Here is a 15,788-nt window from a genome sequence, read left to right as displayed (position 1 = left end):
TCTCCTGGTTCTGCTCACTTAGCATCAGTTCATGTAGGTCTCTCCGACTTTTCTGAAATCATCTTTTTGATTGTTTCTCATATTATTCTATAGCACTCATACACTATTCAGCCATTCTCCAATTGATCAGCTTCATTCAGTTTCCAGTTTCTTGCCATGACAAAAAGGGCTGCCACAAATATTTTTGCACATGTGGGTCCCTTTCCCTTGGGATACAAGCCCAGTAGAAACACTGCTGGGTCAAAGGATATGCAGAGTTTTATAGCTCTTTGGGCATAGTTCCAAATTGCTCTCCAGAATGGTTGGGTCCTTTCACAACTCCACCAACAAAGCATTAGTAGGACCTTAAGGGAACTGAAGAGTCTTAAGAACCAGAGGTGAGAAGGAGGAAGAGCATTCTAGGCATTGGAAATAGCTCTGCATATTCATGGAGACAAGATGTAAGCTATCTCAGATGGAGAGCAACGAGTCAACTAGTTTGAGAGAAATATGCAGCAAAACAAAATGAAACTTATTTAAGATTGGATAAAACCTTTAAGCATAAAACAGAATATGATTTATACCCTTAAGGAACCATTGATGCTTCTTTAGCAGAGCTATGTCCTGTCCTTTAGGATGATCAGTTTCACAATGAGTATACTGGCAAATACTTTCAGTTATTTTTAAAACCATATCACAGTATGGTATAGTGAGAAGATCATTGTCTTTGGGACTCACGAAACTTAGGTTTACATTTCTGTTAGTCACTAGCTATGTAAGCCAGTTGCTTCTCCTAATACACATAATGCACACATTTATAATAATGTAAACCTTGTATGTTTCCCCTCTCTACTGAATGTACTTTAAAGGCAGGAATTGTTTTATATTTTTGGTCTTTGTGTCTCCAATGCTAACATAGTGCCAAGAACATAGGTAGCACTTAACCATTACTTGTTAATTGGTTAATTAGACTTCAGTTCCTGGATCTAAAAAAAAAAAAAAAAAAATTAGAGTTGGACTAGCTCTTTATGCAATTTGCAAATTATGATAAGTGCTTGCTTGGACAATTATTCTCAACCAGGGATTTCCAAACTCTGGCTCAGCTGCCAAATCTAGTTCATTTGTGTACAACTTGCAAGTTTGTTCTCTCTTATCTCCTTTTTTTCATTTTCTTTTTTTATTGGTTCTTGTATCTCCATCTTTTCTTTTTTGCCTCTCTTTCTTTCAATGACTCGGCCTCCTTCATTCTTTCTCTATACACAAATAAGGAAACCCTCAGTGGATTAACAGATGGGTTGTCCTTGTGAGGTCACCGATAATTGAGAATTTTTTAGAAGAATTACGCCTTTTGGGCTTTAGGAGAGCTGGCAAATGGTGTACTTGAAACTGTAAACCAAAAACAAATCTTCTATTTTCTAAACTCAGCTCAGCTGTTAATGCTAATCCCCAGAGAGCTATTCAACAAGAAATTTCAAATGACTAATTTGAAGAAGGCCATTCTTCCCTGAAGAAGTACCATCATCACCGTGATAGAATACTGGACTTAGAACCAGAAAGACCTGGATTCCATACCCACCTCAGACATTTGCTTAGTCATGTGATCATAGAAAAGTTATTTGATTTTTCTGTACTTTAGTTTCCTCATCTGTAAAATGGGAAGAATCATACTTCTAATTCTTAACTCATGTAGTTGTTATGAAGCTTAACTAGGATAATATAAAGCACAATTTAAATGTCTTATTATTATCACTAAATCCAACCCTTTATATTTCTGCTGTTTGTCCATGGAAGAAAAAAAGATTAAATTCCAGTTGAAATCAAGAAGTCTTGTGAGCATTGTTTTTTTTTGTTTTGTTTTGTTTTATTTTGTTTCTCTTCCCAGATTATTTTTACCTTCCGAATACAATCCTTCCTTTGCAACAACAACAACAACAAAATTCGGATCTGCACATATATATTGTACCTAGGATATACTATAAGATATTTAATATGTATGGGAATGCCTGCCATCTAGGGGAGGGGGTAGAGGGAAGGAGGGGAAAAACTCGGAACAGAAGGGAGTACAAGGGATAATGTTGTAAAAAAAAAATTTACCTATGCATATGTACTGTCAAAGAAAATGTTATAATTATAAAAATTAATAAAAAAAAGAATGTTAAAAAAAAAGAAATCAAGAAGTCTTATCTTTCCTTAAGAGCTATTCTTTTCTCTTTTTCTATGGCAAATGAAAAAATATTAAACACTTACTGTGACATGCACCATGTTAAGTTTTGGGGATAAAATGATTTCATTCCTGCCCTCAAACTTACATTCTAATAAAGAGACCATATATAGAGGGGGATAGGTGAGCAGTGAAGGGAATTTTGGCTAGAGAGTTCCTAGATAGTGTGTTGATCTCTAGAAGAAGAATTAACAGATGATTATTCCCAAAGCAAGGGGCAGAAAGGAAGGGGGACATACAATTATGATAAGAATATGTAAGGGTAAGCTGCTTCAGGATTTTTAGACTTGTTTCAAGATAACTTGTCTATCAAAAGGATCACTCCTTGCCCCCTAACTCTCCCCTCAAAAGACCTAAAACATTATTCTACATTTGGCTAGTACCAAATATGTGAAAGGAATCATTTCTCCCATGGGTTCTATACAGTATAGGTTTACAGCATGTTAGACTTAGAAGGACACTTGGGAATCATCCAGTCCAGTTTCCTTACTTTACAGAAAAGAAAACCAAGACCAAGAGAAATGAAAATGGTAGAACTGGGCAAAACTCCATTTTTCTGACTCATCATCCTGTGCTCTTATCATATGCATATATGTTAAAGCTGTAACCTTGTTAGTAACTGCTAAGTTCTATCTGAAACAGCTTCATGTCAAAGAAGTATTGATTTGACCCTTAAGGGGCAAGTCCCCAGTGCACTGTTTCATGGCTGTGTCCATCATAGCAGCCAGTTATCCTAGAAATGTTTACCCACTGTTTGCCAAGAGAAGGTAGATGCAAATCCATCACTACTAATGGAAAAACGATTGATAGAACAGAGCCAACTGACAATGGATGATTGCTAGTATCATTTTCACCTGGAAGACCACTAATCATAAGATCAATCATAATCATAGCCAGGAATTATAAAGCACTTTAAGATTTGTAAAGTGCTTCACAGATATTTTCTCATTTAATCTTCCCAAGGAAGGTGGATGCTATTATTCTCATTTTACAGATGAAGAAATTGAAGAAATATTAAAGTGCCTTCTCCAGGATCACACACCTAGTTAGGGTCTGTGGTTTCTCAACTCCAGGGCTACTGCTTTGTCCCTTGCACCCCCTAACTGCCTTTACTAAATTATTTAACCATGAGCCTTTAACGTAGTTCTCATACCAACTGAGCTAACCAAACACTGGGATAACAAATTTTTTTCACATGTCTACTGAACCACAAGTGGAAAAGACATTGTATAGCGCAGCTAGGAAGCCTGGATTTGAGTTATGCATCTACTATTATCTAGCTATGTGATTTATGATGGCAATTCATTTTCTGGGTCTCAGTTTCCTCATCTGTAAAATTAGACCAAATCTCTTAAGTCCTTTTTCATTTTCAAACCTGTGATCCTATTATTATTGTTGTTGTTGTTGTTGTTGTTGTTCAGTCATATTCCAGTCATGTCCGACTCCCTGTGATCCCATTTGGGATTTTCTTGACAAAGATACTGGAGTGGTTGCCATTTCCTTTTTTGAGTCATTTGTGTTTTGTTTTGTTTTTACAGATAGGAAACTGAGACTTGGTGGTTGTCCTTTCTGAAAGAGAATTAAAATCTCCATCACTTTGTTAAAATCAAGTTATTGTGTATCTGACTTTGGCTGATCAGACCCATATGAACTCGGAAAGCTCTATCACAGATTGGGCACAAATAGTCCTCGGGACTCTCTGATTGGAGCACACCATGCTAGGGGACCTAAAGTTTTTCAGAACTTCAGCATGTCCTTGTATCATTTTTTCTGTCCACCAAGTGAGCACTTGCTCTGTGTGAATCCTCCATAAAGTAGTATTTTTAGCATTTGAACAATGTGATCAGCCGGTAGAGTTATACTCTCTGCAAACTGGAGAACTGAGACAGAGTTAAGTGCCAGAGTCACACAGCTAGTGTCTGAGGCTGGATTTGAACTCACAAAAACAAGTTTTTCTTACTCCAAGCTCTGTACTTTGATCTTTATGGCACCACACAGCTGTTCCCCTAATATTAATAACTTCAATGAAAATAAATAAATTCACAAGAAACCGTTCCAGTCATGGTATATGAGACTTCTTGTCTTAATAGGATCACCTGTATTCTTGGAGCTAGCTTTAAATATGATCCAATTTGTTGGGTTGATTATTTTTCATATTGTTCCTCATGACAAAGGCTCCATCTCCTACTCCTAGGCTTTTACACTGTCACTGAAATGTACTCCTTTCCCACCCCTCTTAAAAATCCCTAGTTAACTTTAGCTCCAGCATTATTTTCTATGGTAACATGAAATATGAAATATGTAACACATGTTTCTTGATTTATTATGATTATGATAAATATTTGTTGAACTATACCATCAGTCATCCAGACCAGGGGTTCCAAAATCTAATGGAAATGAAGGACACTAAACAGAATATATGTCATAGGACATATATTGACTTAGAAAACCATGTATTAATATCACCTATGTTTCATTATATTTTTATTTATTTTCTTAAATATTTCCCAATTACATTTAAATCTGATTCAGACAATACTCGAGTGACATGGCTCTGTGCAGCTCATGATCCATGTTTTATGCCTCTGATATAGACTGCTCCCCAACGAGACCCATACCTGATCCATATTGGGCAGTAATGATATTGCCCCTAATTTAAGAACATTACCTGGTGGAACGAGATTCCAGCCCTCAAATTGTAACATTCTAAGTACACAGCCAGAAAGGTTTTTCTGATATATCACTTTCCACTCCTTTGAAGTAGGTTAGAAGTCTAAGAGTAGAAGACCCAGCTTCTGAAACACACAAAAAAAGATCAGAACAATTTGGTTAAATGTCATGTGGGTAATTACACTTTCCCAACCTATAATTGTCTCCTGTGATTTACTTTTTTCCCCAGTGGTCAGCAGTTGGGCAGTGCTGCCAAAAAATGCTCCCATGAAGCTTTTAAAGGATGAGCTGGAAGGGACTGGATTTACAGATGAAAAGTTCTCAGACTTGGACCTAATAACTAGAGTTCCTGTAATTACAAAGAACCCTTTCATCTTGGATGAGCTCTGAATATTTTATAAAGAAATGAAATATTTGATTCCAAGGTGCTGAGTGTTATACTATTCACACCTGGAAGTCATTGGGGTAACCCATGGGTCAAGACTTGGCCATGGCAGTCATATCAGAGGTTGGGTTCTTGAAACTCACATTGATACAGCATCCCTTCAACTTTTCCAGCCAGATTGGACCACTTATTTGTATAGGATTTTCCTTATCCTTTTTTTTTTTACTTATTTCATTCCCTTTGCCCCTTTCCCTATATCTCCATTAACTGAAATCTTACTTGACAATCAAGGGTGACTTTAAATGCTAGTTCTTCCAAGAAACTTTATTTTATCCTCTCAACCAAAAGTAATCCCTTGCTTCCAAAACACTCAAAGCATTTTCACAGTCTACTTAATACTATAAAGGGTGTTCCAAAAATCTTAGTGTATCTTTTAAAAAATGCTCTAAGGGAAGAGTGAACATATTTTAAAAGGGCTAAGGGAATTGTGCCTTCCTGGAGGCCTGCTGTCTTTCCCTGACTGAAAGCTAGGGGCAGAGCCAAAATGGCAAAGAAAACACAGAAATTTTCCTGAGCTTTCCCAAATTTCCCTCCAAATAATTTGAAAATACCTCAAAATAAATTCTGGAGTAGCAGCACCCAAAAAACAATGGAGGGAAACAATTGTCCAATAAAAGACAACTTAGAAAGTCTGCAGGAAAGATCTATAAAAATGCAATTCTGTGCAGACAATTGTCCAGCAAGACAGCAGCAAGTCCTGGGGATGACTGAACTGGCAGCATCTTCTGGAGCTCTCAGACCACAGATTATAACTGGTCAGGTATTTCTTTGTTGGCCGTGGTGCAGGACTCTGGCCCATTGTCCCATGGATCCAGGGACAAGGAGGAGCACTAGCACACCAGAGCTTAAGGCCTCAGGAACCTTGATCACAATTCCAGGCCAGAAAAGAGTGTTTGTGGCTCCATAGTACAGGCCAGGAGAGTAGAAATCACATTTCTTCTAAGATCATCCCTCCCTTGTAAGAACTAAAAACTTACAGACCCCCAAAAGTAGTTCTGAAAACACCTGCACAAAAAACCTTGAAGTTTAAGACAGTATTTCCTGCATCCTAGCAGCAGATCTTAGGCTGTAAAAATTGAGCAGCAACAAAAAAGAACCTCACAATAAAAAGTTACTATTGTATCAGGAAAAATCAAAACACAAACTCAGAAGATGACAAAATCAAAACTACTACAACCAATGCTTTAGTGAAAAATGTAAATTGGTTTCAGGTCCCAGAAGAATCTCTGGAAGAGCTCCAAAAGGATTTTAAAAATCAGTTAAGAGTAGTAGAGGCAAAATTAGGAAAAAGTCATGAGAATGATACCAGAAAATCATGAAAAAAGTCAACAATTTGGTAAAAGAAATATAAAAAAAATACTGAAGAAAATAACACCATTAAAAAAAAAAAACCCAGCAACAAGCCAAATGCTAAAAGAGGCATTAAAATTCCATTGAAGAGAACTCCTTAAAAAGCATATTTGGAATATGGAAGTATATGTACCAAAATTCACTGAAGAAAATAATTCCTTTAAAATTTAAATTGGGCAAGAGGAAGCTAATAACTCCATGAGTCATCAAGGTAATAACACAAAATCAAAAGAAAAAATAGAAACATCTCATTGGAAAAACCCCTGATCTAAAAACAGACTGAGAAGAAATAATTTGAGTTATTGAACTATTTGAAAGCTATAATCAGTAAAAGGACCTAAAGAAATTTTCAAAGAAAATTATCCTGATATCCTAGAACCAGAGGGTAAAGTAGACATTGAAAGAATCCACTGATCATCTCCTAAAAGAGATACCAAAATGAAAACTCCTAGGAAAATATAGTCAAATTTCAGAGTTCCTAGGTCAAAGAGAAAATTTTTCAGCCAGAAAGAAACAATTCAAATATTATGGAGTTACAGTCCGAATAACACAATATCTAGCATTTTCCTCATTAAAGTATCAAAAAGGGCTTAGAATATGATATTCTGGAAGGCAAAGGAACTAGGATTACAACCAAGAATCACCTACCCAGTAAAATTGAGTATAATTCTTCAGAAAAAAAGATATTCAATGAAATAAAAGGTTTTCAAGCATTCCTGATTTAAAAAAAAAAAAGCATTTTGGAAAATTTGACAGGGGTGAGTTGAATATTATGAAATTATATTTTTAAAAATCAAATTGAGGAGCAATCGAGAGGAATGCATGGGGAGAAGGGGGAAAGGGAAGGTAGAATGGGGTAAATTATCTCACTTAAAAGAGGTATAAAAGAGTTTTTATGATGGAGGGGAAGATGGGAGAGGTGAGCAGGAACATGTAAATCTTACTCTCATCAGAATTGGCTCAAAGAAGGAATAACATGTGCACTCAATTGGCTATAGAAATCTATCTTATCCTACAGGAAAATAGAAAGGGAAGGAAATAAAAGAAAAAGGGGCTGGAGGTTGAATTAGGTAAAGTTGTAGTCAGAAATAAAATACTTTTGAGGATAGACAGAGTGAAAGGAGAGAGAGTAGGGTAAAGAGGTGGAAAGATAGCATAGAAAGAAATGTATAGGAATCATAACTGTGAAAAAAAATTTATAGCACTTGCCTGATAAAGAATTGAATCAAATTTATAAGGTACAAGTCATTCTCAGTTGATAAACAAAGAATGTGAAGAGGCAGTTTCCAGATGAAGTAATCAAAGCTATCTATAGTCATATACAAAATGCTCTAAATTACTATTGATATGAGAAATGCAAACTAAAACAATTGTGAGGTACCACTCCACACCTATCAGATTAGTTAATGGGACAGAAAAGGAAAATGACATATGTTAGAGGGAATATGGGGAAATTAAAACACTAATATTCTGTTGATGGTGTTGTCAACTGATTCAACCATTCTGGAGAACAATTTGAAATTATGCCCAAAGGGCATACCTTTTGGTGCAGAAATTGCTCCTCAATTTGATTTTTAAAAATATCATCCCATCATATTCAACTCACCCCTGTCAAATTTTCTATACTGTCTATGTCCCAAAGAGATAAAGAATAAAAAGGAAAAGGACACATATATACAAAATACTTATAGCCACTCTTTTAGTAGTGACAAAGAATTGTACATTGAAGAGGTGTCCATCAATTGAGTAATGGCTAAACAAGCTATGGCATATGGTTATGATGGGATACTAATGTTCTATAAGAAATGATGAGCAGGATATTCTCAGAAAACTGAGATTTAACATGAACTGAGACAAAGTAAAATGAGCAGAACCAGGAGAACATCATACGTAGTAATAGCAATATTGTATGACGATCAACTGTGAATGATTTAGTTACTCTCAGTAATACAATGATCCAAAACAATTCCAAAGGACTTATGATAAAAAAATGTTATTCATTTTCAGAAGCAGAGAGAACTGATGGAGTCTGAATATACATCAGAACATGGTTTTCAAAACTTTATTTTTCTTGTTGGGTTTTTTTTTTAACCTTAGGATCCAGAGCAGAAAAGGATCTTAAATGTTATATATGCCCACCTACTCATTTTATGGATTAATAAACTGAATCAAAGAAAAATTAAGTGACTTTTCTTGGATCACAGAGATAGCAAGAAGCAAGACTGTCCCCTGGCCTGATGGACTGGTTATAAAGGAATAAGATAGTCCATTCCTACTGCCTTCCAGCAGGATCATGTTGTTAAAATAGGCTGCTGCAGATAAGACACATATTTTTGTACCCAGCCAATATGAGAATTTGTTTTATCGACTCTGTATGTTTGCTACAAGAGCTTTAATTTTTCTTTTTCCTGTGGGAGTGTGGTGGATGAAAGGATAATGGGGGGAAAGCAATGAAGAAAATAGATAGAAGAGGAAGGGAGGAGAAAAGAGAGGAGGTGAGAAGAAAGGATGAGAGAAGAGGAGATGAGAAGGAGGGAAGGTGGGGAGAAGGTAAAATAGGAGGGTATAAGAGGGAGAGAAGAGGAGGTAACAATAGGAGAAAGGAGAGAGAGAAGAGATAGAAGGAGAGTGGGGAGGGCAGGAGGAAAAGGAGGGAGGAAATAAAAAGGGAAAGGGGAGAGAAGAAGAGGACAAAGAGGAAGAAAAAGAGGGGAGAGTGAATAGAAAAGAAGGGAAGGGAAGGAGAAGAGAGAAGAAAGGAGAGGATGGAAGATAAAAGGATCATTGGGGCAAGATTTTTCTTTAATGGAGCCAAAAGAACAGAAAGAAGGGCAGACTAGCAGAATGTCTTTGAAACCTACAGACTGATCTTATTATATACTTAAAAAGAAAAGCAAGCTGTGAATAACAGACACCTACAATTCCATGTGCAGTCTCTTTTTTTCTGTTTTTACTGTGTACTCAAACATGCATTATATTTTTTATTAAGCACAGAACAAAAATAAAAATGTATATAAGTTTATAAGGAATGACTCAAAAAGAAAACTATACAAAAATTATCGGATGCACTAACAATGCGAATTATTTATTTTGCTGCATCATAGTCATGTCTATAAAACTGGACTAATTCAGTTGCCTGTCTCACTCTCTGTGGAATGAAAACAGTTTCAGAATCTTGGGTGGGAACCGATTAAGGAGTCATTGAGTGGTATGATCTAATTGATTCAGTCATGCTAATAGCCATCCGCTGGCCCTGGGCATCAGTTTATGCTGTTACAAAGAACATGAATTTCATTTATTTTACAGTGGCTATGTCTTCCTGGGGAAGGAATCAAATTGGGAGGGGAGGTTCCCCTCCTTCTTTATTTGCAAAGCCATCTACAAAAGAGACAATGTGCTTCCTTTGATGTTTTCTCAATAAGGGCTTATTATTTACAGAAAAAGTTAACTGGAAAAACATCTCTATCAATTTTGAAAATAAAAATAAAATAAAATGAATCAACCTTATACTAATAGCGTGTTTATTTCCAGCTCAGTTCATTTCAACCAATTCAGTTATCAAACATTTACTGAGTCATTAATACTTGAAAGGAATTATTATACTCCCCTTGGAGGTACAAGTATTGCTATAACTCGGATCCTGACCTCAAGGAGCTTACAATTTAGTAGGAAGGATGAAACTCATACAAATAACTAAGAAAAAAATAGAAAAATATTTAGGAAAAGTTAAACTTGTTCTTCAGTCATGTCTAACCCTTTGGTTTGGGGTGTTTTGGGGGGGTTGGTTTTGTTTTTCTTTTTGGCAAAGATCCTAGAATGGTTTGCCATTTCTTTCTGCAGCTTGTTTTACAGAAGAGGAAACTGAGGCAAACAGGGTTGAAGGAGTCGCTTAAGATAACACAACTAGGAAGTATCTGAAGCTGAATTTGAACTTGGATTTTCTGATTCCAGAAGGGATGCTCTATCTCCTGAGCCAAACCAGAATGATTCCAAGAGTCTCCTCTTCTAGCTGGGGGAATTAGGGAAAATTTAAAACAGTCATGGAAAAGGTAGCAAATGAGGTGCTTAAAGAAGAGAAAGTATGTCAAAGAGTAATATGCTGTATATACATGATTACTACTACTACTACTATTATTATTGAGCTAATAAAGCTCAAATAAATCATTGCTCTTTCACATAGTGGGAGAAGACAGTTGGACAGTCTTTAGAAGTCTTCTAGGCTGCTCTTGTTGAACTCAAATGGAAAAGGGAGCCACTACCCTGTACATAAGGATCCCTGAAGGCTGCATATTGACTTACTTTACAAATGTAATATCAGTGTTTTATTATATTTTTATTTTGTAAGCTATTTCCCAGTTGCATTTTAGTCTAGATTAGACCCACTTGGGAAAAGGTATATTTGACGCCTCTTGCTGGCTGGAAAAGGAAGACACATTCTCTTCTCCCAAGAAGTAATGTGACTTGCCCTGTCATTGCTAGTGAGGGGCAGAGCATGGATTGTATTCAGGTGGTCCTAATCTAGGTGCTTTCTCCTACATCATCATGCTTCTAGAGACCCCTAAAGAACATGTGCAACTGCTTAGATGCAAAGACTCAGGTGCAGCTCCTAATCCCAGGAGCTCTAACCCCTTACTGAAAGGACAAAAGAAACTCCTCCAGTCGGAGGGGAGGATGACGAACTCTTTCAGGAAAAGCCACACTCTCCCATAGCCTTCCTTAGATTCTAAGATTGGAAGCAGAAAGGAGGAGGGAAGAAATTTATCCCTTTCCCCTTTGGTTCCCAGGGAGCAAAAAGCAGTAACTTGCAGGAGAAATCCATGTCCAGCAGCTTGTGTTTGCTCATTTGAACCTCAGAAGGGGATTTCAAGGCCTCTAGTTCCCGGATGCCTTCTTTTTCCCTTTCTTTTTCTGGACTCAGATTCAGACTGACACTAGAATTTCCATGAGTCACACATGGTCCAGACTACTCCACCCATCTACACCCTCAGTGACTCTGGATGTGATCCCGGGGTTATCACTCACTCAACCTCAGCAACTTGGGTCTCCAGTCGTCCATCAGGCTCATTAGCTTTCCCCAGAAGGTAAAGATATTTCCTTTCATTAGACTGTAAGCTCCCTTAGTTTTATTGATTTTATCATCCCCAGCACTTAGCACAGTGCTTGGCACATAGCAGCATTTAATGTTTATCCGATTGAATTGGACAGGTTTGGGTACTTTGTGGGAGTGTCAAAACTTCCTCTTGAATCGTACAAGCTACTTAAAGTAATATTATGGAGGGTTGGCAAGGTCCAGGTCTTCTGGTGTCATAGCTTTAGTGATTCAGCTTCAGGGAAATTCTTTCTGGAGGATATTATTCTATGAGAAGCACACCATTAAGGAATTTTCATTTTGTGAAGCCATTGCCCAAGTCTTGAGAACTCAAATTGTGGGGACTTCTGGAATTCAGGATGAACCATGAAGTAACCTTCAAGACCTCCGTTCTAAATGCTATTCTATAGGTCACTGTTCTCTGACAGGGACAAGCAGACCTTCCACTCTCAGAATCACTTGGGCTCTTTGCCATGTGCTTCTCCTAAAAGTTGTTCCTTTTATAATGGATGGAGAAAAGGAAAAAGTTTCTCTTCTACTCTTCACTCCAGAATATTTTGGTTCCAAAGTTCAAGAGAAACTAGGTCATCTGTTTAATTGCTTGCTTTTATAGATTATATGAGGGATAGTTTCTCCATGCAGAATCCATTTCTTCTGTCTCAAGCACCAATTATCTTGGAGGTAATGCTAGCTATTGGAGATTCCCGTGTTTCCTCAACAAAGGCCAATTATTCCTGTTTATTTTGAGGGAAAGCTCTCATTTGACAAAGATTACACTATAATATTATCAGGTTGATTTTGGAGATAGTCATCAAATTAACTGGGGACTCACCTGATCAACTCTGTTTAGTCTTGGAAGTTCAAGAACTCCCAAGAAATCAAGAGCTCCTAAATTGAACTATTTGGGCAGCCTCCTTGAAAGAGATTCTTAAATACTTTGTGGAGAAGGAATAGGAGACTCTCAACAGGTATTCAAACTCCAAAATCAAAGCTGGCAGGTTCAGAGCCTTTAGAGTAGGGGATGATCCTGTTCACAGATAAAAATTTTAAACATTTCAGGGATAAGAGAATATCCCTGAGAAGGTTTACTAGAAACCTACTGCCCAACTGATATTCCACTATAAAGTAATTTTTGGTTGGCTATTCAACCAATTCCAAACCCTTGTTATTGCATTATTGTATATTCCATGGCACATCATCTTCTCAATAAGAATTGTTTGAGATCCCTCAGCAAGTGCTTTGCTGAAGTCCTGGTAAAGTATATCCACATTGTTGAAAAAGGAAGTAAACCTTAAATATGGCATGAAGCCATGACTGAGGTCCTTGGTTCTTTGTCATTACCATTTTCTTTTTTAAGTGGCCATTAACCTTTTTAAAATTATCTATCTAAATTAACTATTAACTACCATTAATGGTTACAAAAGGTGGGTATCGACCATCTTTTTAATGGTCTGAATTCTAGAATTTGCTCTCAAACAATTAATATTCTAATTTTGGTGTGGAGAGTGCTCCATGTTCTCATATCAGAGCAATACTTAGGATTTTCTGATATCGCTCACATTTGCAAACCCTGGTCCCTTTTCTGTTCACACATTTCTTGGATTTTATCTTTCACATTGCATCATTGGTCTGTTTGTGGCAGCCCATTTACACTTATTAATCTATCATCATCTGATTGGATATTTTTTTTCATTTATTTAAAATTTCTTTTTAACACACGTTGCTTTATGAATCATGTTGGGAGAGAAAAACCAGACCAAAAGGGAAAAATCATGGGAGAGAGAAACAGAAAAAAAAAGTGAACATAGCATGTGTTGATTTATATTCACTCTCCTTAGTTCTTTTTCTGGATGCAGATAGTGTTTTTTTTGTCCAAAGTCTATTGGGATTGCTTTGAATTTGAACCACTGAGAAGAACCAAGATCATTGCACATTCTTGCTGTTATTGTGTACAATGTATTCCTGATTTCTGCTTGTTTCACTCAGCATCAGTTCATGTAAATCTTTCCAGGCCTTTCTAAGATCAGCTTGCTCATCATTTTTTATAGAATAATAATATTCTATTACCTTCCTACAGTTTATTCAGCCATTCTCCAATTGACGGCCATCTACTCATTTTCCAATTCTTTGCTATCACAAAAATTGCTGCAACAAACATTTTTGCACATGTGGGTCCTTTCTCCCCTTTTATGATTTCCTTAGGATACAGACTCAGTAATAGCACTGCTGGGTCAAAGGGTGTGCACAGTTTTATAGCCATTTGGGCATAGTAACTGAATATATTTTCATTGCACTTTGGATGACCCATGATTCTGAATTTTTAAAGACAATGGTGCTTCCAGATTAGTTACCACATAACATTATCCAAAGAATGTTAGTGATATTGTAAGAAATTAACCTTCTTAACAAGAAAAAAAAACTTATTCCCAAATGGAAATTATTTTTGACTCAGCATCCTGACTTATTAGAGCAAAAATCAAAGTCATATAAAAATGAGAAGAAATAATAAAATTAGGAGGACATTGCACATAATTAAAATAACCCCAAACAACTCAAAGATCAAAGCTCCGATCAAATGCTGAATTTTGTATAAGGCTTTTCCTGATATCATCATGCATCTAAAATGTATTCTGATATCATCAACTACTAATGCAAAATGACCTTTGTTTACTTTGTATATACCTTGCATATGCAGTAGATATTGATGTCTCAAAGCCAGGAGGAACTGGGTTCAAGTCTTGTCTCAGATTCACATTGGCTATGTGACCTCAAGCAATTTACTTAATCTCTGAGCCCCCTTAGAAACTCTCTAAGACTATAAATTATAGAAAAGGTGCTTCCTACCTTATATATGTGGGGCAGCTAGGTGGTGCAGTATATAGAACACCAGCTCCAAAGTCAGGGGAACTTGAGTTCAATTTTGATCTCAGACACTTGACACTTCCTAGTTGTGTGACCCTGGGCAAGTCACTTAACCCCAATTGCCTCAGCAAACAAACAAAACAATATATATATATAACCTATATATATGTATAACCTATATACATGTATATATATATATATACATGTTAGCTTGTATGTATATATATACATAAGTTTTAAATTTATGTGGGCATAAAACTAAAAACTACTTGAAGATTTTTTGAACACCAGATAATGCATATATACACATATATATGCATACAAACAACATAAATATTTATATATAGGTACATATATACACATGCACATGGATATACAGCCCTCCCCCCAGAGTTTTCCAAAAGCTTTAGACAATGGGGATATGTATATGTGGCTACATATAGCCATATATGCACAAATAGTATGCATGTACACATGCATGTATTCTTGGACACTTGTACACACTATACCTAGGAGCAGATATTTTTTCATTTTTCCACCCTGTATTCCTAGTGCACATTGCCTGGCACAAAATAAGTGCTTAATAAATGTTTTGCTGTTTTGTGGGTCATTTTAAACAAGTTATTGAGTTATAAAACCAGAAACGGTTATATGGAAAGACCTGAATTCACACTATCACTATTTCCTATGGAAGTTTAATGGATGTAAAGCAATCACTACAATAAGGAGGACAAAAGAATCCAACACAATCATCTTAGCCAGCAAACAAGCTTCCTACCAAAGGAAAAGATTACAGTCAAGAGCAATATCAATTTGAAACATAAACTCATTTACAAAATCTTGTGGGGGAAGGATGGAGGAAGATTATAAGCTGTAACATCTCATAAAACAAAGCTATTAGTGTTTATACCTTTTCCTGTTTCCCTTCTGAGAATGTAGGAGGCTTTTGAGAAAGGGAAGAAACCTTTATGCAGCCCACTGATGTCCTCATGATAGGAAAAAAGGAATAAAAAGAAAAGAAGATGAACCCCATAAGTTCAAAGTATTATAAATGCTTCTTTTAGTTTTTTAATAAAACAAAACAATCTCTCCTCATCCCTGCCATGTAAAGAAACTGAATGTGAGAAATTAGAATAATGTCCCCCTCCCTCCAAAAAAAAAAATCTCTATAA

The sequence above is a fragment of the Sminthopsis crassicaudata genome, chromosome 4 (genome assembly GCF_048593235.1).
Source record: "Sminthopsis crassicaudata isolate SCR6 chromosome 4, ASM4859323v1, whole genome shotgun sequence".
NCBI lineage: Eukaryota > Metazoa > Chordata > Mammalia > Dasyuromorphia > Dasyuridae > Sminthopsis > Sminthopsis crassicaudata.
This window is presented reverse-complemented; position numbering follows the sequence as displayed.